Source organism: Erithacus rubecula (genome assembly GCF_903797595.1).
Source record: "Erithacus rubecula genome assembly, chromosome: Z".
NCBI classification, from domain to species: Eukaryota; Metazoa; Chordata; class Aves; order Passeriformes; family Muscicapidae; genus Erithacus; species Erithacus rubecula.
The window spans coordinates 10755404-10778990 of record NC_136661.1 but is presented as its reverse complement, the minus strand read 5'-3'; the positions used below and the strand labels follow the sequence as shown (position 1 = coordinate 10778990).

The window sequence follows — 23587 nt, the reverse complement described above, 5'->3', positions numbered from 1 at the left end:
TTATTTCTATTCATAGTGACATAATCGGTCATACAAACCTTCTTGAAGTAAGCAAATATTTCTTTGATTTCAGGACTTGCCATAATATAATACATGGAAGTATCACACAGTAGTATATCTGAAGAAAAAGCTACTTGAAAAGGATGTTTTAAGATACAGCAGATATATCTGTGTTCTTTTTTTAGTGTATTTGTGCTGAGGAGCTTAAGTATACCCATTTCCTACTGTGTCCAAAACAGGGTATGTGACATGGGAATGTTATCAAACCCATTGTGTTCTCTTAGCAGTGTCCAGTCTCTTTGATTCTTCTGTTGACTGTAAATAACAGAACTTTAAATCAATGGCTGTGTTATTATAGACACGCTTTCACTCTTAGTTTTACCAAGAAATTTATCCGTTGCAAATGAGAAAGGAGCTAAAAATGAAGAATGTGGTGGTGTTTCCACCTTTTTTGGAGGGATGGAGCTGATGCAACCAAACTTAACAGCTAGCTGAGTAGAAAGGAAGAAAGAGATTTTATATATTTTTGCCAACTGTTCTAGAAATCTGTCAGAACTATTGCAAAATTTGTAAGTGCTCCTGAGATAAAGAGTGAGAGCATACATGTGTTTTTCCCATTTTGATTTGTTTGGGACAATTTCACCTTTTGCAGGGTGAAAGTGCCTGTGTGGTGATGGGATAGTGGAAGGTGTATGGACTTCCTTCTTGTCAGCTTTGCCACAAGTGTGATGACAGCCTTAAAATATAATACTTACATTCCTCTTTTTTCAAAGGTTTAGGTTTGGGGGTTTTTTAAAGTTTTGTGCACACGTGAGGAAGGTGGATGGCTCTGTGAGAGAGAGGCTTTTCTACAGCTTCCTGTGTGGGCTGATCTTGCCTTACCCTGCCTCTTCTAGTCTTCTTTAGGGAGCTTTTTACAAGAGTGTGTAGTGATAGAGCAGGGGGTAGTGGCTTTAGACTGAAAGAGGGCAGGCTTAGACTAGATGTAAAGAAGAAATTCACTGTGAGGGTGGTGATGCATTGACAGAGGTTGCCCACAGAAGTTATGGATGCCCCAACCCTGGAGTTTCCATGCCCAGGTTGGATGGGGCTTTGAGAAACCTGGCCTAGTAGAGGATCTCCCTGTCTACAAGAGCAGGCTGGAAGCAGATAACCTTTGAGATCCCTTCCAACCCAAACTATTGTATCATTCTGTGATCCTGTGATTCTACAAAGCAGTAACACATAAACTACGCATGCACAAAATCACATCTTTTTCTCTTCCTCTGTTTTACTAACAAAGTATAGCAAGATCTGAAAATACATTTAAGGTTATTTGTATATTCTGTGCAATTTATAATAACACTTTAATACCAAATGTTATTTGGGAAGAACTCCAAAAGTTCCTAAACCAATGCAATAAAAACCTGAATTACATACATAGCCTGGTAATCTCAAAAATGCAGCTCTAAACTCCTGCCACCCTATTTCATGGAATTAAGCAAGGACAAATGCAAATTCTTATACCTGAGATGGACCTGGGGATGTCAGGTTTGCCTAGGTGGTCTCTACCCCTGTCTTCCTTGACCAAGGCAAAGTGTTTTGTTCCTTGTGCCATTTCTTCTTATTCTAACTGCCTCTCTGTTCATTTCAAGTGGCCTGACCCTGCTTCCATCTCCTGTGTATTTCCTCTTGCACTTGAGTAATGACAGAGTTCCTTGTTTATCCATGCAGATCCCTAGCCCTATTTGCCCGATTTGTTGTGCATTGGAATGCATCATTCTGAGCCTGGAGGAAGACCAATTGTCTTTGCCCCTATTTCTTGCAAAGCCTGTTCCTGTGGAATTCTTCCAATAAGATTCCCCAAGTCCATGGTTACAGTATTACTTGCTACCCTGGTTCCTCCTTGCTGGATACTCACTTCACAGTCTCTTCATCTTGCAGCCAAGGTTGCCCTCAGCCTCCACACCGGCAACAAGGCCTTCCCTACTTGTTTATATGATGTTGAGTGGCACACCATTCCTTGTGGGATCTCCCACTACCTGTGGCAGGCACTTGTTGTCAGTGCTTTCCAGCAATCTCCTGGACTGTCTTGTGCTTTGCTGTGATGCTTCTCCAGCAGTTGTCAGGGTACGTAAAGTACCCCACCAGAACCAGGTCTGTGACTTTGAGGCTACTTCCAGTTGTCTGTAGAAGGCTTCATTTGCTTCCTCCTCCTGATCAGGTGGCCTGTAGGAAACACCTCAGAATCTTCCCAAAGCTGAAGAACTCCAGCTCAGCCTGTCCTCGCAGTAAATGTGCTCCTCTGGACTCTGTTCAGCAGTTCCACGTACTTCTGATGCTGGGGGCACCAGAGTGGAAGTAGCACTGCGGGTGGGGTTTCACAAGAGCAGAGCAGATAGACAGTATCACTTCCCTCTTCTCCTGGCCACACTGCTTTGGATGCAGTCCAGGACATGACTGGCTTTCTGGTCTTATAAAGCCCACCAACAGCTCCAGTTCATTCCTGTCAGGACTTCTTTCAATTGACTCTCAGCCTAGACTTGGGATTGCCCTGACCCATGTACATGATCTTTACACTTAGCTTTGTTAAGCTTGATGATGTTTGCACAGGCACCCCTGTCAAGCCTGTCAAGTTCCCCTGGGTGTCATCTCTTCCCTCCCATGTCTTGACCCCAGACAGGCTGGTGTCATCACCAAACTTGCTGAGGGTGTACTCATTCCCACTGTCCATGTCCCTGACAAAGATATTAGATAGTAGTGGTCCCAAACCAACATCTGAGGAACACCACCATCACTGCTCTCCACTTGGACATGAGTTGTTGACTGCAACTCTTTAACTGCAACCATCCAGCCAATTCCTTATCCACTGAGTTGTCCATCTATCAAATCCATGTCTCTCCAATCTAGAGACAAGGACCATGTCAGATGTTTTGCACAAATTCAAGCACATGAAATCAGTTGCTCTTCCCTCATCTACAGCATTGCAGTCCCATCATAGAAGACCAGGTTCATCAGGCATAATTTGCTCATTGTGAAGCCATGTTGGCTGTCACCAGTCAGCTCCTAATTTTCCATGTAACTTGGCATAGTTTCCAGGAAGATCTGCTCCATTGTCTTGGTGGGCACAGAGGTGAGAATGAGTGGCCTGTAGTCTTACTCTTCTTCCCCCTTTTTAAAAATTGTGGTAATAATTCCCCTTTTCCAGTCAATGGGAATTTCACCAGACTGCCACAACTTCTCAAATGTGGTGGATAGTGGCCTGTTTCCTCAGAAAGCATCTCATCAGGTCCCTGCACCATTAGATGCCGTAGACTTGAGCATCTTCTACTCCTGAGGATGGTTGCAAACCTGATCTTGTCCCACAGTGAGTGTGTTCTCTCTCACCCTTTCCTCAGAAGAAAAATACTCCAGTCCCCTAACCATAACTCTGCAGTCTACAGCTTCCTCACAAATTGTAATGGGTAAGTGTTGATCTTTTTTCCCTGCTGAGCAATGATGTGGCATGGGAAACAGGAATGAATCTGTGTTTTCTCGGTATCAGGAAAAGGTTCTTCACTCTGAGGAAGTGGTCATAGCACCAAGTCTTACAAAGTCCAAGAAGTGTTTGAGCAATGCTCTCAGGCATATGGAGTGATTTTGGGGATTATCCTGTGCAGAGCCAAGAGTTGGATTCTGCATGTGAGTTCCTTCCAACTCAGGATATTCTGTGATCCTATGATGATTTTCATAGTCCTTCCCTGGACTCTCTCCAGTCTTTCTTAGCCTTTTGCAATTCAAGCAGTGTAGCTGGAGCACTTGCCAGTGAAAATTAAGGCAAAAAAGTCTTAAGAGTACCTTAGTCTTCTGCATGTCCTGTTTCTTTGCAGAGAGGGACCACATTTTCCCATCTTGCTTTTATCACGAACATATCTGTAGAAGCTTTTCTTGCTGTCCTTGATGTCTATGGTGAGGTTTAATTCTATCAGGGCTTTGGCTTTCTTAGCCTTATGCCTGGCTTCTCAGACATTCTCTCTGTATTCCTTCCAGGGTACCTGTCCGTCTGCCCTTTGGTTTATGTCTCTCCAGGAGCTCTTTGTTCATCCATGCAGCCCTGGCATTTCTCCCTGATTTCCTTGTTGGGATGCACTGTCCCTCAGCTTGGAGGTGGTGATCCTTAAATATTTGTGAATTTTCTTGGGCCTTTCTCCCATTCAGAGATTTTATCCCATGATTACTTCACCAAGCAGATCCCTGAGGAGGCTGAACTCTACTCCCCTGAAATCTGGGATTTGTGCTATTTCTTAGTGGTTGAGGTTGATGTCCAGATTGCTGCGTTTCTAGCCAAGAAGAAGTGGCATGGTAGTGAAATGTTACCCATGTGCAGATAATCTCTTAGAAGCAATGTTTTTGCCATTCCAACCACCAATACTTTTCATTAATATTGTTTTGATGGTTTTGGATCTGTACCTTTCTTACATTTTACGTCAATTATTTCTCTAGGTATTGTCAGGCATCTGAAGTGGATGACTAAGATCCAAGGATTTGGAACAGAGGTGAGTAAATTAAATTCTGATTATATTTTCTGTGTTTTCACATGCTATCTGACTCTGAAGTTTTACTATTGTATGAAGGAAGAAAGATGTTCAGTAGTTTATACCTTTTGAATATTTTCTTCTGAGCACCAAGCTCCTGTTCAGAGCATTCAGACAACTTTTTTAAGCAGAGGTTTTAAGAAGAGGAGGATGTAGTCTAACTGACTGCTCTTGCTAAGTAAAGCATTTCCTCATATCACCCTGACTTTGGAAAAATTTTCATGTAACAGTTCAACCTGTACTTACTGAAGTGGTACCCTGACCCATCTCTCTAAGATACTGTTTACAGCTTTTTGGAGATGACAGATCTTGATGCACAAATCATTCTTTCTTCTTTTTTTCCTTTTTAACCACCTGAATGTGTGTGTTCAAAGGAGATTAATTGAAACCCTTCACTGTGCTGTGCTTAGGAAAGATCCTTAATATTTTAGAACCAAAACCAAATATTAGTTATAAAGCTTCTCTAATTGCCCTTTTTCCTGGAGGAAAATGCATGTCTAATTTCCTATTTTTTAGAGAACATTTGCTTTATGGGTATTTGCCTGAGTTTGACAGTTATTTAACTGGCTGTTTTTATTAACTCGTGTTCTCAGCACCAAGTGCAGTGGCAGCTGGGTAAAATTCAAATATCAATTTTATGTTCTTATCAAAGCTGCCATCCCACAGGCTGCAATAAACCCTGCAGCAAACTTCATTCTGGCTTTGTCCTCACAGAGATTTGTCCTTGTGCTGTGCTGGTGGCAGAGCTGACACAGACCCCACGGGGGATGTGTGAGGGTCAGAGGTCAGGGATGGGCACAGGGGGAAAGGAAAGGCTGGATGTGCCCCCATGGATGTAGGGAGGGCACCCAGCACCCCTGGGCACAGAAAGGAACCCCTGGAGCAAAGTGCTGAGGGATGCAGCAGCTCCTCCCTCACCAGCAGCACTTTTCTTTATTTTGGTTTTTTTTTTTCTTCTTTCCTATGCTGCTTCTTTTCCTCATTCCTGTGTTTGTGTTTTCTCTTTCCACCTCAGTGTGTTTTCTCTATTCTGATGAAAGTTTAAAAACCTAGTAGCAAGGGGACAGAGAAACTGAAATCTTACAAAAACCCTGCAAGCAAAGCCCCAGAGAGTCCTGGAAGTTTTCCTGGAGGCCCCAAGGGAATTTGGATTGTCCCACTGTGTCTCATTTGTGGAGAAGGTCCCTGTGCTGAGTATTAAGGGAATGATGCCTGAATTGGTTTTTCATAATATGCTTTATATATTTAGCAACTTTATATATTTAGCAATTATAAAATGAGATATCATTATAGAATACATCATTATAGAATATCATTCTAGAAATCTGAAGTAGGTTAATAAATTTTGCATGCTGTTTTTTTTTCTTTCTTTGAACTGCAAACTTTGTTTGTAGTTTTAACTCCCCCTCTGCAAATTGTGGTATCCTTTGTAAAGTTAAATTATTTTTCTGATCCCCTATGCTTATTGCTGATTCTTTGCACTGTGTGTACCAAATGCATATCATTTTGACTAGAGAAGAGTGCAAGAAGGATCTAGGGAAGAATTTTTAAAATTCAAAATAGTTTATTATGATCTTTTTTATAAATATATTGTTTGCACTTCCTTGTCTGTAGGTGTAGGCTGTCAAAGAGAGCCTTATAAATGGACAGATAAAATCAGTGTTACTTGTACTTAGTAATTGTAGAACCAAGGAGAATCATTGAATCATTAAGACTGGAAAAGACTTCCAAGATCATTGAGTCCAACCCTTAACCAAACATCAGCTAAGGACATGAAGTGCCACATCCAGTTGTTTCTTGAACACTTCCAGGGATGGTGACACTACCATGTTCCCTGTGGAACCTGTTCCATTGCTTAACCACCTTAAGTGAAAAAATCTTTCCTGATGTCCAGCCTGAATCTTCCCTTGGTACAGTTTGAAGCCATTTCCTCTTGTCCTATTGCTGGCTGCCTGGGGAAAGAGGCCAATGGAAGAAGAGTAAAATAATACTTCCAAAGAGCTGCATTTTGCAAACTGCATTTGCAAAGAGAGAGTTATTTGGAATAATGTAATGTTTCTAGTTCTCTGGTTTCCATGGCAGAGCCAATTTATGTGAAATAGGTACTGGGATTTAAGGGATTTTGTTTGATTTCAGTGCTGTTTTCATAGAATGTTTTAAGCCTATGTATTTTGTTCCATGTGTTGTTGACTTCGGTGACCAATGCAGCAAGAAACCTTGTTTTTTTAGGTTTTTTGGTTTGGTTTGGTTTGGTTTCGTTTCGTTTTTTTCTTTTTATTTAATGGCCTCTGAAAAGTATGTTTTTTCCTAATTTAAACAATTAGCATTTAGTTACAACTCTGAAGGAATACATCAGTTTAGAATATCTGCATTCATATAGGTCTAATTTACTACATCCTCTCTATTTCTCCTAGTGTTTTACTAGAAAAGTAGACAAGTGAATTTAAAGTTTGTCAGTTAGTTCTGGATAATTATTTTTGCCTACATTTTAATCTGCCCCTGTGCTCCCATCCTCCACTGCCTGACAATTATAAGGGCTAAACTTCTGTGTCCATGTTATCATCAGTGCACAGATGGAATGAAGCATTATAGACAGTTCATCAATCTTTATTCAACAAAAATACTGGTTTTCTTTTTTTCAAGTTTGATGTTGTTTAAAAACATGATACTTAAGAATTAAAAAGACTCTTATTAAATTAGAATTGCTTTTTGGGTAGTGTTACAGATAATATAAATTACTTGATAATAATGCCTCTGACCAGCTAAGGGGTGGGGGGATATCCTATGACACTTAAGAACAGACCAGGAGCATTAGCATGTGCATTAATAACCAAATTTAAAAAACAGCTTGAGCAACTGTTAGCAGCAGCAGGTGGGAAGCCAGTGTATAGGGTTAAGTGTAGTTGATAAGTTTAGTTGTGTGAGGATCTATTATTACGAAAGAAAATTGAATTGAATTATAACTTTTCCTTCATTAAAAAATATAGAATTAATATTGTCTCTCAATAGCACAGCAAAGTCGAGTTGTCTGCATTTTATTCAAAGGCATTGCATAATTTATCTTAGGGAAACATTTGAAAATAGTTAAGCACTTATTTGCATAAAAATCTTAAGTTATAGCAAAATAATAAGATTGTAACTGGAAGCAATAAATAAACAAAAAAGATAAAACTTTAAAGGATCAAATTACCTTCTGCTAATCTCTTAATAAAATCTTTGGTACTTTGCTTACTCATTCAAGCTTTCACATAGTTCCTCACTTGCATGTGCTCCTTTTCTTGCAATATAAGTAGGATAGAAGCTTTTTCTAAATTAGAAAATGCCTTTTCTAATAAACATGATGGATAGATTCTGAAATTGTATTAGGCGAGAAAGCACCGGTTGTTTTTGTTTTCCGTATAATACTAGCCAAGTAGTGATTGCTTAGTGCAGGGGTGCTAAGATCTTTCCAGAACCTCACATCACAGCTGATGGTTATCCACACTCCAGTGAGATGACTCAGGACAAGCAGATGCTGTGCTAGATGCTGCTGCTGGACATCTCTGGAAAACAGTAGTGTTAATGTGCTTGGGGAGTGCTAGCCTCAAAACTCTAATGGGTTATTGTGAGATCATTGAAGATGTGAAGATTCGATCCTCTGTTTTAATAGCTAAAGTTTCACCAGCCACTTGCTGGTATTTTTGGCAGAGGTTGATATCAAGGTGGAGTTCTTGGACCATGGACTTCTGTCATTACACCTACTCTGGAGTCTGCCAGCTGATGTGACATATATTCTTCTTTGCTACATGAAAATAAATGTTTTCACTAGCTAGTCCTGTTGCTCTTCAGGTAATACACTTACCTAACTTCCCTAGATAGAATCCTTGGTGGGCTTGTGCCTTGGGAACAACTGGGAGAAATCAAGATTAAGGAAAGCAAGCAGAGTCTTTCTTCAGGTCTTTCCTTGTGATGTGACAACCATCAGAGTAAGAAAAGCTGTGGTTTGCACAAGATATTCTAACTGTCATCTGTGTGCTGAAGTTTGCCGTGTGATGGTATTTTGTGACTTCAGCCATTAGATTTTGTGTTTCTGATTAAGTCCTGCCATATCTTAAGCCTGAAATAGAAAACTTGTTGATAGTTTTGAAGTGACTAAAGGGTCTCTCTGTCTCTGTGTTGAATCCACATAGTTAATGGCAGAATACAGACGGGGAGAGGAAATTCATTTTGGGGATTTATGTATGGTTTGGGATATATAGTTCTGTTTATGTCAATGCTGTTTTGTACTGTGTACATAACAGTGACCAGTGTTGCTGTATTTATTTGGATTTATTAATAGCCAGATTAAATAGGAAGCTGTATTGCTTTTCATCTTTGAACCATCTCATTTCTGTGTCCATGCTTTGCCTTTTTTATTTTTCATGTAGTTCATCTTGGTTTACTTCTTCTTTGGGGAACTTTAGGATGATCTAAGAGTACTAATCCCAAATTGCACCTTGCTTTATTTATTAGAAACAAAAAATAGAAGTGGATTCTTTATTCAATTTTGTTTCCTCTAGTCTTAGAGGGGAGAAAGGACATGTTACTGAGTCAGAAAAAGTTTATGGTTTCAAGTTCTTTCCTTCAGAAGGCACTGGAAACTTTCTGGTGGTGTGAACTGTATTGAACTGATAATTTGCTTATGGGGTAGCAAATACAATGGTTCATTTTCATGTTATTATTTCTGGAACCTAATGCAGTTCTTGACATGGAGATGCCATACCACAAGTAGTGAGTAAATAGCAGTTCCTGCTACAAAAAGAAGTATGATGAATTGCATAGAGCTGCATGTCCCAACTCCTGCATTTAACTTCTGCCTTTGTTATTAATCTGATAAATTATATTAGGAAAGGCAATAAATTTCTTACTCCTCTTGTCAATTTAGATGGCAAGGCCTTTTGTCCCGAATTGAGCCTCAGTTCATGTTGCTATGCTTTGGTGCTCTGTGAAGTCCTGCAGTTGCTATAGTGTTGCAATTTTTCCTAGCTCTCAGAAACTCACTGTGTTATGTGTAGTCCTGAAGACACTTAAATATTTATTGTACTAGAAAAAAGCTAGTAATACTTTCCAGAGTTTAATATTGCATGTGATCTTGTGCAAGGTTGCAGGCTGATGCCATAAGGAATACTTCAGCCTGTTCTTTCCCTCTCTTACATCAGAGCCCCAGTCCCAAGGTGAGTTCAAGGTAAGCAGCTGATTCAGAAAAGAAACCCCTAACTGCCTGGGAAGGAAAACTAAATCAGGAAATTATGCTGGCCTGGCTTGTCACCTGGATGAAAAATTACTGTATGCAGCAAAAGGGACAAAGACACAATAAGCAGCTGCAAGTAGGTGGGGAGAGTGATACTGTTTCTTTCAGCAACGGGTAATAAATATACCAGATGAGACATAGCATGGAAACCTAGGCTTATTAAGAGCCGCATTTTCCAACCATGTTTTGAACACAACAGAAGAGTGTCTTGAAACAGATGTGACAGCCCAGCTGCAGTTCTGATTGTTAGTTGCTGACACTAGGTGTTCTTCACTGGGTGTATTGTTTTCAAATACAACTTTTTAATTGTTTTTTTTTTCTAAAGTAACAGTTACCTTTGTTATCCACATTACAATTTCAAGGCATATTTCTGATAAATTGAAGTCCACTTAACCCTGCAAATGGAGTGAAAGGAGCGGCTCTTGATGTGATAGTTCATACTTATATTCATAATTTCTCCTTTAAACTCTGTTGAGAAACTTGATTAGTCCTTGAAAATCACATGTGTAATTGGAGTTGACTCTTTGAAGGGCATTTTTCATTCAATGCCCTTTCTCTTAAAACAGATTAGATTGGTTTCTTTGATCTTGCTTTCTTTGTGAACCTCATGTAATAAGATCTTGTGTTAAAGGACCTATCTTCCCCAGTCACTGTAAGTTTCCATGAAACAAAAAAAGGGGTGAACAGGACTGAGGAAGAGAGACATGAAATATTAATATGATTTTGGAAAACGTAGTGACTAATTTTAATGGAGGAGCCTTTATACATTCTTTTGAGGACATGAATGTTTTGTCTGTTGCATTCATGAGTGAGGTGCTGAGTGAATTCAGCTAAGCAGGAGGAACAACAGTTCAGCAGCAAAAAAAGGCAATTGTGCCTCTGAGAATGCTGCAGCCCAACAGGGACTCTGGCTCTCAAGCAGTCTGTGAAACTGACCTAGCCAGTGATGTTGCTGAAATTTCACATCTGTTATTTCTTACTGCCCACTTCTTTGGCAACGGCCACTCTTCATTTTTTCCATTATAGGCAGCTGCTGGAACTAGAAAGAGCTTGAGCTCATTTTCAGATGTGCTGAATACACTGCGTTTTACCTTTCTTCCCTCCCCCACCCCCCTTTCTTCTACCACATACTGCAGCATACTGACTTGTTTCCAGAGTGCAGGATATGTATGTTCAACATGTGTCTGAAGATAAGCAGATGTGTTACTCTTGTGTATGTAAATACTTTTTTAAAAAACAGGGACATCATAAAGTCTAGGAAAATAAATATTCTTATAAAGAAACTGTCAGTGAAAGGAGAAATCTATATACATTGTGTCAGGACTCACCAACATTATCATTGAAACCTGCTTTCAACCCTGACTGACTAGACTTACTTTATGAAGGAAGTAAGTGCACAAAGCTCAGTAGAGGAGCCAAGTACTTTATTACCAACTAGAACTGAGCTGCTTGAAATAAATAATTCCTTTTGCCTTTCTTGAGGCTGTCTTATCATTTTTCTTCAATGTCCCATAGACGAATTCTCTTACATCCTTGTGGCCCTTTCTAGCCTAAACTACTGGAGCTGTTAGATTACTTTCCAAAGCTACTAAATGGGGGAAGGTGTTACCTCCCGCTAAGCAAGCCTCTAAGCAAGCTGGAAAGTAATCTGTTGATGGCTGTTCAAATTTGTGCATCCAAAACTGTGGAATTGAAGCGTAAGAATGCAATGTATTTTACCCCAGTGATTCATACAGGCAGACCATGGAAAAAACATTCAGTGATAGTTACTGAGAACTGGCCAGTCTGATGAGCAAAGGTTACTGGCTGAACTTGTTATGAATACAAGGGAACCACCAGATTTCCTTCACTAATTTTTAAATCAGCATAAGACAATTGAGATGTGACTTAATCAAGGACATCTACTAATAATATAAGCATTAAGGCATCCCTGACAGTTGAGTGGTGTGGTCTGATCATGCTGCTGCAGTTCTGTGTACAGGCAGTGCTTCCCTCAGAACAGCAGTCACAGATCCCTGCTAAGTACTGCAGAAGGACTTGAGACAAGGATTATACACCAGTGAGAGAGTATTACCAATTTTCAGTGCCATGGAATGGATGAGAGGAATGGGAGGGTGTGAGATGACATACCTGACCCAAAGGTGTGTCAATCTTGTGCTACATATGCCTCCTAGAATACTTGAAGATGTCCATGAAAAGTACTTTTAAAATAAGTATTTTATTGTTTCTCGATATTAAATGTTACTCTGGTGAAATATAGTTAAAAAGTCTGATAAAATTCTCTGTTGCTGAAATTGAAAAAAAAAATGCTGTATCAGTGTAGGCTGATTGTTTTCTTTGATTTTGCACTTTTTATATCTCTTTAAATCTCTTTTTTCCCTAAAGCAAGATAGTTTTTTCTACTTGTAGAAAGTTGCCATTGTCCTTTACCAGATGGTTTTTTAATCCACTTTTACAGAAGTCATGCAGGAAGATAAATATTTTCATAAAGATTCTTTTGAGGGTAAAATTTAATGCAGGAGACAGTGAAAAAAAAATTATAATTTCTAAAGATTTATGGATTTTATTAAATGGGGGGAAAATCCCTGCAGATGATTTTTTTTCTTGCATTGGAAAAGTTGAATCTGAGAAGAGCAAAAATAAATTTTTAGAGAGATTGAAAACATCCCTTGAAATCCAACTAGTTTTCCAGATTGTGTTAAGCATATTTCTCTCTTGAAATTGGTACTATTAATCATATTTTTTCCTGAAACTGTCAAATCCATTAGAACGGAAATACTCCTGCATATGTAAAGGCAACATTATGTTTAATGCAATTAAAGCATTTTCTAGGTCTTCTTCCCTGGCATTCTCATGGATGGCTATGAAGTTCCTTTTATTTGTTACTGTATTTTTTTTAATGGCAGTTTTCCTGGCAGCTGGAGGGACTCTACCTCAGAGTTACTACTAGCGTATCAAGGCTGTGTAATGTAGAAGGGATTCTACTTTGTCTGTGTGTGAAATAATCTAAGTGGATCAAAAGAAAATGGACCAGATGCCATGACTGTCACTTGGGAAGTCTTTATCCCATTTGTTTTCACTCCTTTTAATCACCAATCTATGTGTATAGTTCCTTTTTATTAAAGAAAATCTATGAACAGTAATAGCACACTAATTTTTGCTACATTTCAGCAAATTATTTCAAAAATTAATCACTTCCATTTTAGAATGGTGCTCAACTAACAGTGATAAAATAGGAATTAGAACAGCTGTGAAGAATCATGTTTTTTAACATGTTCTGTGAAGTTGGAAAGACTACATGTTCCTTTTTGCAAATGTGTCTAGAGGCACAGCTCAAAACATTAAACCTATGGAAAGCTTGTCAGAAGGTTTGTGTATTTCCAGGTATTTGAGTCGCCTTAGAAATAATCTGGTTACATTGGCACACTTTTAATAATTTTACCTGTTAAAGCGTCAAATAGCTCTACATGTCATAAGCAACCTTCTAATGTTGCCAGAGTTCAAATCAGAATGACTGAATTACTATATGTTTGAAGTGTATTGCAATCTTCAGAGAAAAGAAATTATTTCTTGGCTGAGGTTATGGAATGTAGTAGTTGTCTGTAGTTGTGGTTTAAGGAAACATAGAGAAACGGGGGGAAAAAAAGGTTTTTCAGATATATAGATTTTCTTCAATAATACTCTGGGAAGCAAAAAGGTTCTACATTCACTTCTAGGTACCAAGTCTCATCTTCTCTATTAGAAACATTTACATGTTTAAAAGTTGTCTTTGTAGAGTGTCACAAAGCTTGATGAAAATTAAAGGAATAGATTAGGAAAGGTATTAGTAGAAAGCAAAGTAGTTAAAAAAATAAAAGCCAGTGGCTAGACAGCAAAGAAACTAAGGCTGAAAGCCTAATTCTCTGTCTCCCACAAAGTAAATAACAGTTGTTCTTCCCAAACAGTACAGATGGGAGCTGATAAACTTTCAGGTGTCCAAGTGTGAAGCACATGAAGTGTTAGACTGTTGCAGGAGCTTCTGAATAGCTTCTAAGTGTTGTGATAGTGTCACCTTAATTCAGCATTGTGTCCAGCTGCTTTGGGCTTAATACTAGAATAGAAAGTATAGCAGAGAGCAAGGAGCAAAACCACTTTTAACAAGAGTTTTGTTAAGTCATGTTTAAACTAGACTGTAGAAGGGGCAAGAAGTAAGCTTTATTAATCTGGCGCACTGCAAAAAAACCGCAGGACTCAGGCTCACTTGCTTTCTCAGAGTGTAAGATATTTGTGCTTAGAGATCTGCAAAACTTACTACAAAGTTTTTATTCCTTTTCTTCTATAGGCTAATGATAATGAGTATGTTACAGCTCCTGCTCTGCAAGCCTTTATTCACATTGCTTAGATGTATGAAAATTCCTTTTCAAGGTGACAATCTGTTGTGAGTACACTGATGTGTTCTTAAATGTCTGGCAAAGGGACCTGGACTGATACTGAGCTGGTTATTACTTTGTTCCATTTTCACTTCTTATTAAGGGTAAAAAAAAAAGTTGTTTCTACTTGAAACAAAATGATGTGTTTTGCTTAAGTAAAGAGCTCAGTTTCTTTAGCCATTTTGTTTGCGTTACTTCCCTTTTGAAAAAATATTTTGAATCTAACCAAAGACTGATTCCATTTTTTTTCCCCTTCTTAATACAGGCTAACAAAAAATTGTCAGCTTCATAATAGATAATGAAAAAATTTTGTTTACTCTTTGAATGACTTCCTCAATCCATCTTTGCCATGGTTTGTCATCCCTTTGACTGACTTTGTTGTATTTGATGACAAGAGAAATGGGGCAGTTTTTTTTCCCCTATGTGACTGCTGTTGTGACAGAGCAACTGATCAGTACATAGAGCTCAGCCCACTTTGCTGAGGTCGTCAGCATCATCTGAGGCTTGTTCTTGTTCTCACAGTTCAGTAACAGAATTTTGGTAAGAGCCCTTGAGTAAGATGCAGTCCATTTGTTCTGCTAACAGCCCAGCTGTGGATATATAAAATCCCCTTTCTCTGCTGCTCCTTGCAACAACAGGTTTAATTGTTACAGGCTCATAGGAACCAATTAGATTAACAGATGTTAAAAGGGAGCCAGTTTCAGGTCTTGGTGGGAAACAGTAATTTAAGAAGCCTTGTGTAAGAGCTTGCTAACACCTAGGTGATGAGTGTCTGAGTTTGAGGCTATGGGTGCCATGAAAATTGCATCACTTTTCCCCTGTTTGCTGAGGCCAGATGGGGATGTTTGTAAGAATAGCAGCCAGAGAACATTCTTACATTTTTTACCAAATGACAGCATATTGTAGAAGCTCATCCTTGGTTTTGTTGCAAGTTTCCCATACTCATTAAGCTCTGTTCGTGTTTGCTTGAATGTGTCTTGTGGAGAGAGTTTATTTTGGGGTCTTTTTGGTTGTCCATATTAAATGGCAAGTTAGTTAAAATATGAAATTTGATGTGATAGAGCTCTGTTAGTTCATTTGCTTAATCTGTTGCTGATTCAGAATTGCTTCCTTCTGTGTGCAACCTGAGAGAAAGTTTTAGTACTTTCTGTGTTGAAAATGAGGGCTGAAGTCGGTTTTTTTTCTTATTCCTCTACTGACTTAAATTGTTGTGATGAGTGCTGCAATAGCAGAATCTGCTCTCAACAGTGGTTGGGGTTTACAGATGCTCATAATGGATATTGAGAGGCAGTTTGTTTATGGCTTTCTAAAACTTTGTAAGAGTTTTGAGGGTATTCAGAGAAGCTGAATTTTAAAATACGTGTCTTCACTTGTGTATTTTCTCTCTCACCTTTATAAAGTGCTGATTCTTACATGCCCGCTTGCACCTTGAATAGCATTTGAATGGTTTTGAAATCATAGAACAGAATAAGAGCTTTTAACATCCAAGGCCAAGTCAGTGTTGTTTACTTACTGATACCACTCATTAATTTTATTTGGATAGTAGAGGAAAAAATAACCCATCCATAAGATTTAACTTCATCTATGTCCCTGCAGTTTTTGGCTTGTTCCATCTTATATGTGGGTGGAATGGCATACCATTGCTATCAGAAGCTGTCCAATAAGTACTTGTTCTTCTCTGTGGGGAAAAAAATGGGAATTCTTTCATTTGTGAAATTTTAACAGAGCAAGGAAGACACGTTGGAATTCCTGTGTGTGGATCTTACTGCACATTCATTCAGAAATTACTATTGGTGGATGAAAAGCACTTTCGTAACTATATCTTGGTTTTGTTTCACCAAAATTTGATACAAATAGTCTGGCATGTGACCAAGGGTGTTGCCTGCATGCTTTGTATCTTGATGCATATATGTAAACTGACAGATTCCTCTCTGTCTCACCACAGTAATGAAATTGTGAAGTGTAATTATGGGCACTGTGGTGGAAGCTCCTAAATGTGTGACTCAAGGAAAACACTAGATATGACTCATGGGAAGATCACAAGAGCTGGAAATCATTTGAGCTCACTTGGTTTCGATAGATATTGGCTATAGTTGCACATTTCTTTACAGGATCATGCTTGTAGGTTCAGCTAGCAGCATATTTTTGTGGTATTATCCATGTTAATAAAAAGGAAATTAATAACACTGTGCAGTGGTATTTTGAGGATGGAACTTTGTTTTCTGTGCCAGCTGATGAAATAATAAGTATTGATTTAAGTGATTATACCCATGCTTCACAAAGGGACTGTATAAGTTTGCCTTCATATTTGCAAAACTTAATGTGTTAAATAATGTGACATAGAACTTTACAGTTTGATTTATTGGAAGCTAATGTATTATAAAACATAATGCATTTAATAACAGAATCACTTTCTAAAATAGGTCCATAAATCTGGACTTTAGATATTCTTATGAATATTTACAATCGTTTCCAACAGAAACAGGAGTCAGAATATCAGGCTCTTGGGTGAAGAGAAAATGAGACCATTTTTCACTTGAGTTTAATCTATAGATCAGTTCCATATTCTCAGCTGTTTGTGTATATTAGTCTCATTTCCTAACTGGCAAAGAGTGCAATGATGCAGTGTCTATTGTGTAGGTCCAGCAATCTGCAGTATGCCTAAATCAGTGAGAATAATATGAAGTTAAGCATTTTGTCAGATTTTCCTACCAGGGTGGCCTAATCCACCCTATTTTTTTTTAGACATTTTTAAAATGTTGGCGATGTTAAAACTTGGAATAATCAGCACAACTGTAAGAGTTGTTACATGATCCACCTGGATTTAATCCTTGAAGTAAGAAACAGCTGTGGCTTTTTCAAGAGCTATTCATATGCTGTTTGTGTGCATACAGTTGCATTTGAACAGGGAAGGGTATTGCTGTATCTGTGGTAACATGGGTATATATCTGTCTGGTGTTCTGTGGAGGTAGGTGCAAGACTCCATTTGGCTTCAATGAGAACTACTACCCCTTTAACAGTGGAGTATATGTTGAAACACACCTCATGCTAAAACAGTCTTCCAGAGCTTCATAGAATTTGGCATGTTATTTGAAAAATCCTGTGAAAGGTTGTTCCTAGAACACTATTAACTAGCTTTATTTCTTCCGCCTCATTTTATTTGAGACTTTTTTTTCACCTCTGAAATCTCTAAATCATGGTGTTAAAAGAGGCTCAGAGTGAAATGTTGCAGATAATAGCCATGGATGTTTCAGAAGTCTTTGGGAAGAGGAGAGAAAGAGATAGAGAACAGTAGATAAAACACTAGACCTTTTGTCATAACTCTAATTATTTTTGGAAAAAAATTTTTCTCTAAGACATGAGTGTATTAAGATGGAAAAATCTGTTGAATCTTTTGTGAATGGCTCATGTTCTCCTACATTTTAATTTATGAACAGTTTGCAACTCGCAGCCTAATTTGTTTAAATTCTTTGAAGATCAAGAAAATAACCTAGTCAGACTGAACTCTGTCTCTCAAAGCCTTAACAGTCCTATATTTCTATGACACAATCTAGAACAAAGTCTGTTGAGTAAAACATTTATAATTTGATCTAAATTTATTATAACAGTATAGATGGTTTTGCCATGGAGAAGTTATTTAAACAGTGATGGAATGGAGTTGGTTTGCTGAAGTGTGATGAAGTACATGCTGCAGTAAGGAACATATTATTTTAATTAAATGGATGCACAAGTCCTTGTGATTTTATTATTCTGATCAGCTCTTGATAAAAATCTAGACAGAGTTTTCCAGTTGCTAAAGCGTTTTCCTGACTTGTGCACGATAGCTAACACAATAAGGGTTGACAGCAGCTATACTGAGTAACATACTGGCTTTGTAATTTTCATAAAATAAGTGTCACTGTCCCACATGGTTATTGCTAGCTTTAGTTCTTAAATGTTAGTGTTAGTGTTACTTACTACTGGATAGTAGTTATATCTGTTAGTTATATCTGAATGGAACTACCTGCTTGCTTCTTTTGAAAGGTAAATTGAACTGTGCTCCTTTGTTTCAAGACAGAGCTCAGCTTTTGGTACAGAGCAATTCTTGGTAGGTGACTTGTCCTTTTAGAGTAGAAAAAGCTAAAGGGAGCTATAGTTTTGCAGAAGGGAAAAAGAAAAACTTCAGATGCTAAATCACACAGATATTTGGTAAATTGTATGCATGATATTGAATATTAGTGAATCAAGAGCAGATTCCAGTCCTTCCTTTGCTGAGTGGAAAGCCTTCCTTCAGCTATATTCAGAGAGAAGCATTCTATACTGCTTAACTTCTGCTTGTTTTCAGCCATTGTAGGAATATACTTGCAGTGTTGTAGAAACTATAAATTATGTAGCTTCTGTCACTGCAGTATTCTAGCACAGTATTTTGTTTACCTGTAGCTGCCACCTTTGAAATGCAAAGTTACTTCATACAGTTCTTTGTTGTTCTAAGCTGACATTTATGTGCTATAAAAAGTAATTAGTATTCAAACAATAATTTTAGGTCTGAGAGAGAATTTGTAATTCGTTATCTAAAAAGAGGGTGCTGCTGTACCTCCAGTGAGAGCAACTATTTTGATTGTGGTGATGTACTGAAGTGAGGACAGTGAATTTGACATGTAAGTTGTAAGATACTCTTCCTGAAAGTCAGTGATGGATTTACTGTGTTTTCTTACCCCATGTTTAATAAGAAGACACTAGTTCTCTGCAGAGTCTGTTGTTCTCAGATTCAAAGTCTTACTGCTATCCTCCTCACATTTTCAAAATTGCTTTTAGCTCAGAAAGAGAAAGGAAATAGAGAGGTGCAGAGCAGATGGGAAGCTGATGGATAAGCTGCTCTAGCAACAGTTTGAATGTTGGTCAATGACAAGTACACTGTGCTTATTTGGAAAAGGATATTGGGCCAAGACTGTTTTGAAATGTTCTTTTATCAAATCTCTTTCTAACTTAGTGTTCTCCAGAATAGTTTGCAGTTGTTTCAACTCACCATTTACCAGCTGATGGTGCCTGATAACATGCTGATTAAGAATTTTGTGGGAACTTTCTTAAAACCTGAAACTTTATGAAGTTAGTATTTTTCCTAGGTCTGTATTACAGAGTTTTACAAGAATGGAATTATTGGCACATACTGGACAGATTAGTTTGCTCTGAAACAGTGAGCAAAGCTGGACACATTTCATACATAAGTCCTGAGTTGTGTTTTTGTTCACTCATACTAGGTAAAGATTTTGAAAGTCTTGTTTGTGTTTGATGTAATTAACTCTTGTGATGGAGGAAAGCTTGAATGATGTCTCTTCCCCATATAGAACTGTCATTTAGCTGTAGTGTGTAAGTGTTTCCTTGTTTGTTCTGCTTTGTTTTGCATACTTTGTTCTTGGGTTTTGGTTTGGGGGCATTTTTTTTCCTCAATGCAGAACAAAAATAATTCCAGGAAGGGACAATAATTTTCTAACAAAAATACATTGCATAATAATACATAGACAAAAATACATTGCATAGTAATGCTAAAAATCATTAGAAATGCCTACAAAAAATTCCTTCTTGCTATGTTGGTTAGAAAACTGTATATTTCATTACTGTGGTTTGATTTATATTGTCTAATCACAGCTAGATTTTTAGGGCTTTAAAAATGTTCATTCCATTAGGAAAAGCAGGAGCTCTTTGTTTAAAGAAAAAATTCTGGCAGGAGATTGTAAAGATTGTAAATACACACACCTGTTTTGTCTGTGTACATCTTTGCAAAATTTTCACTGGAATATAAGTGCCTGTTGTATCATAATCAGAGACAGTTGTGGGTTGCTGGCTAGAAACAGTTTGAATCCTTGAATAAGATGCAGCATATAGTGAAGCTGGATTCCTCAGTGCAGTCTGTTTGGTTTTATTTTAATTAATTTTTTTAAGAAAGAGTGGCTGCACATTAATTCTTCAGTAGGAGTGGGAAAATCTTTGATAAATTTGATAAAGGGACTTGGCAGGGTTTCATTTTATAATAAACCATGACTTGAAAGTTTGGAGGTCTGAATAATATCTTAATTTCTCTTTTTTGTTTAAATAACTTCTTTTGGAAAACAAGCTAGATGCATTTGCTTGAGGACAATGTAGGATAGGATGGCCAAAAAATTTTAAAGTTTATGCTGGTGTGAATTTTCATTATATTTTAGCATGTTGAGTCTGTATCTCATTTGTACTGTCAGATTTCATGGATAATGTTTCCTCAAAGGTGATGGGCATTAATGTCAGGCCAAGCCCTTAGCTCCTGTTTTGATGTGCTGATAACATATGAACAGCACTTGGAGGAGGCAATGCAGTGGCTTGACCAGTGCTGCTGAGCATCAAGGACTGTCTCTGGTACGTAAAAGTGATGATTTATGATCTGGGATCTTCTACAGTACTTTTATTTGATATGCAGTTGTTGTGCATATTTATGTTATTCCAGCAAATCTGTTTTGTGGTGTACAGTTCCTCGGCAGAAATCAGAAATAAAATTGTGAGAAAAGAGAATTTTTAAATCATCTTACTTCTGTAAACTTCCTGGTTGATTGTATTAATTTTGGAGGAGACATCTGGAAATCCTGGCTCCAAATATGTTAATACTCAGCAGGCAGCTATTAGTAAACATAGAGAGGAACATCTGCAGCAGCTGCAGCACGACTGTCTGTGCCTCTCCTCAAGACTTAGCTTCAATGACAACTTCTCTTATGAGCTATCTATTAAGACTTTGATGTAGAAGTGAAGAGAAGCAGATGTAAGATATGATCCTTCTGAGTTACTAGTGGGTGTTACAAAACAACAGAGATGCAAATGGCTTAGCAGCTGTTTCCAGTTAGCCATGACTTCTTGTGTAACTTGGTGGTGATGCTTTAATCCAGGGATGGAAGAGTATGGGTTTCTCTTCCACTAATGCAATGTAAATATTTGCCCAGGAGAAAAACAATTATGCAGAGCGTTACTCAGTAAGGTTGTGAGTCCCAAACATAGAATCACACTGATTATCTTTCTTAAAAAAAAAATAAATTAAATTAAACATTTTATAATGCTAGATGATTATATATGCTATCTTCTTGATATATTTCAAGCCATTAGTATCTTTATAATCCAGTATTTCATCCACTTGAATGCTTTCTGCTTTCGCCATACATTCTCCCATTTTCAGATAAAGCATAAGGTTTCCTCAGTTTATCTCGTTGTCCTCATTAGTTCGCCATAAGTTTCCTTTGTTCTTCCAATGCCAGCCAAAATGGAGACGTTTGCTTCTTTTATTTGTAGTTAAATGTTATGAATCTCAACAGTGGAAGGGAAGAGCAACCAACAGCACAGGCAGGCTGAGCCATGGGGTGAGCTTCTGCAGCTTCTCCAGTCTGACAGCATTCATGCAGCGAGTTTTACAAAAGGTCAGAAGCAGCAGAGATTTTGTTTGGAGGATAAGGCAGATGATTACAAAGAACTGACACGTTTGCACAGAGGCTGAGAAAGTTTATCGCTGGTTTTCTAGAACTTTAATCAGGATCTCTTTGAAAGAAGAGATAGTGCAGTTGGAAGTTTGTTTCTTTCTAGTGATGCGTTGATAGTGAGACAGATGGGTATCTGTGGCACACAGTATTAAGAGGATGGACTGGCAAAACATTACCTACTTGCTTTGTCTTGCTACTATTGCGGTTCAGTGGTCCATTTTATGATTATACTGGTAGACCAAGGCCAAATACACCCCTACAGAAGTGTATGATAGCTTGACTGGTCTTGTTTTTTTAAGGATCTCTGAACTGGATGTCCATTACTCTTCTTTAAGTATTTGTTAAAATGTTCTCATGCTAGCTATTGAAGAAGGCAGTTTAAAGTTTTGATGAGCATGGCAAATCTCTTCCTTTTGTAAGGACTGATTTCTGGGTTTTAAATGCAATTTTCATCAACTTGTGAAACAACATAAGAAAAATTTAAATTAAGCTTGAATCCTTCCTACTTAAACAGGAGCTTCCTACTTAAAAGAGAAATCTGACTTCAGGCATTAGCTTCTTCTGTAAGGACTTATCTTTGAATTGCCTAAAGATTGTCTTAGAAGATATAAAAAGTTTTAGGATAATAGCAACAACAGTGACAAATGGAGAGCCTGTAGATTGCCCTTCGTGGTGGGGAGGTGAGTGACAGGGGGGAGAGAGGTAAATACAACTATCCTTACTTTTTTGTTTGCCAAATGTTATATTAACTCTATAGAAAGAAGCTAGACCGAAATTGTGAAATCTGAATTAAAATGACAATGGAACAAGACAGGAAAACCAATTCAACCCACACCTGAGAAGACTAATTTTTATTTTTTTTTGAGAGTAAAGCTACCAACTGAGTGAATTAATGTTGAGCTTAAAGATCATTAAAAGGTTATTTTTAGTTAGTAAGAGTCTCATAGCTGAATACAATTTACTACACTAGAGAAGAAATTTTTTTTTCTAACTGATGTACATATTTTTCATATGTGATTTTCTTTTAACTCTGTGTCATTAAAGAATTTATTTTCTGTGTTTGTTCTAATGTAAGTAATGCAATACTCTTGGAATTGGATATATTTTGAATATTATTTTCAGATTTGTTTCTGGCATTTGTAAGCTCTAGCCGATGCCTGCAGTTGAAGAATAACAGATTGTTTTCAGCTTTGTGAATGGTGTTTTTCAGAAAGAGGATGTTAGAAACATTGAAATTCAACTTGCAGAGCTCCTCAGAGCAAAAGAGGCACTTTTTCTCTCAAAAGGGTTGTTTGTGTTTTGGGGTGTTTTTAAAGTAGCTCACTGTAATCTTTAATCCTGCAAAACAGGAATTAATTGCTGTGGACACAAAATCCACGTTTCGAATATTATTACATAAGTAAGGAGAATTTTAAAAGAAGCATATTCTTATAGTCTACTGTGTGAATAATGTTTGCATTTAAAAAGTGAAAGTAAGGAGGATGTTTTACTTTCTTTACTGTCAGAGCCATCTGTTAAGGAGAATGAGGTAGGTGACTGGCTGAGAAAATACCCCAAACAGATTGAAAACTTCAACTTTCACATAGGATCTTACTCTGGGCATACTAATGCATTAACCTGGGGTTTTGGGCATCAAATGGTAGCTTAACCCACCTCAGAGCATTTCCCATATTGGCATTTACTATGCACACTTCTTCTCAATTAGCTCTACCCTATGCAAGCCCCTTTATTGGTTTCAAGGTTTTTTTGCTAATTCAATTCTTCTGTAATACCATGAAAAGCCCTGAAGGGCTGAGTTTTGTCTTTTGCCTAGGTAACTGAAACAGGATTTGTGTTAGAGAATCTTGACATGTGGCTTAAGAGAATATTCCATCAATAACTGCTTTT

At 37.8% G+C, this 23587-nt stretch overlaps 1 protein-coding gene across 4 annotated transcripts in view; it reads left to right on the top strand.

Annotated features, from left to right (window-relative positions):
• The window catches only part of LHFPL2 (LHFPL tetraspan subfamily member 2), a 114634-nt gene that overhangs the window by 52074 nt on the left and 38973 nt on the right, over positions 1-23587 (top strand). For all 4 annotated transcript variants that reach the window (XM_079330209.1, XM_079330210.1, XM_079330212.1 and 1 more), the window contains exon 2: positions 4462-4514. The gene's annotated coding sequence lies outside the window, so the exon portion shown is untranslated. The remainder of the gene's footprint in view (positions 1-4461; positions 4515-23587) is intronic.